We start from the raw sequence: 1,569 nt of genomic DNA, 5'->3' as shown, positions 1-1,569 counted from the left end.
CTGCCTGCTGCGTGGACACGAGGACGCGGGCAGGCGGTTGCATGCGACTGTGTTAGCACCTCTGGCTGGCGCCCCCCCTTGCCGGTGCCCGCCGTCAGTTGGAAATCCCAGCCGCGAGGCGCTAGTGGCATGCTTGTCCCTAATCCCTCGCAGATGCACGGTTGGATGGGCTTGCTGCAACCTTGGTGAGTTAGAGCTCAAATCCCAGCAAAGGCGGTTGAAGTGAAGCATCTTCACTAGCTCTGGGGGCACCATGGTGCATGTCTATAGGCGGTTACAGTGGCTCAGCTGACAGGTGGTAACGCGGGAGCCTGCCAGACCTTAGCCCATGCCTCATGCAGTCCGGGAGTTGGACCCAGGCTTCTCTGACCACTGTGTTAACTGCCAGGCTCTTTGTTCTGCCAAAAGAGAAGGTGAAGTCTGCAGCCCTGAGAACGTCATAGCTCAGTTTTTTGGCTTCAATACATCATTAAAATGCAGCATCAGGGGAAAAAAAAGTGTGTCCTGTTTTTCCCAATACCTCTTTCACTGCAAATCCTGAAGCAGCATTTTCCCCCTCCCTGTGCTGCAGTTCACCTTTACGTCATGTAGAAGAAAGGTGCTGGAAGGGCACGTGGGTCCATCCAAGGTGCCCTAGGATGGGGCAATGACCTCGATGGAGGAGAATCTGGGTGATATGACTGTGTTAATATGTAAAGCAGGAGGAGCTGCTTGGATCTGTAGGGGGAGAGGACCTTCCAGATAAAGGGAGGAGCAGTGGGATCTCACAGTGGTCCCACTGTTGTACTCTAACACATGGATGACCCATCAGAGAGTCCCCAGAGGTACCAGAATGATACAGGATAATAGGAGGTGCTGGGGAGCTTTCTCTACCCTTAGCCTGGATGTGCCATGTATCAAATGTGTCAAAAACTAACAAAGGAGGAAAAATATCAGGATGGGTCTTTGTGAAACCCTTGGGATGGAAATGCTCCTTCCACTCTTTTGTGTGCACAGCATTCTTCACAAAGCTTTCCTTACTCATGTCTTGGATTTACTGAGAAACTACCGGAAGATCGAGAAAGATATCACAGACATTCTCTAAACTGCCAGTGGCTCATCCTAACTGTGCTGTTTTTTTTTTTTTTTAATAGTTCCCACCCCTCCCCTAATTCAAGACTAAATTCCCTCAGTGCTCCTGCTCTCTGCGAGCTGGAGCTGCTGGGGCTGTCTGCCTGCCTTGCTGCGCTCTGCCCTGTGGCACATCTTCCCCAGGGCTTTGCTGCCACGGAGYGAGAGTCATCGGGGAGGTGAGGTGTGACAGCTTCTGCACTCCTGTCTCCTCGGCCCCATCCCCTTGTTCCCCTCGCTCCCGAGGCATGAGGAGTCTGTGACGTGGCTCTTCCCTGACACCATGTACCTGCTCAGTGAAGAAGACGGAGGAGGACGAAAGGAAGCAGCAGGCCAGGGAAGGCAGCAGATGGAGTAGGATGTCTGTCATGCAAGCCGAGAGCGGGCACTGAGGATGGCAGCATCTCGGCAGGAGCTGGAGCTCCCAGCCTAGCTTGTCCAGCCCTATCCATGGAAGGA

This window comes from Apteryx rowi, unplaced genomic scaffold, assembly GCF_003343035.1.
Source record: "Apteryx rowi isolate R43461 unplaced genomic scaffold, aptRow1 scaffold_264, whole genome shotgun sequence".
Classification (NCBI taxonomy): Eukaryota; Metazoa; Chordata; class Aves; order Apterygiformes; family Apterygidae; genus Apteryx; species Apteryx rowi.
Note: the sequence above shows the minus strand (reverse complement) of the source record.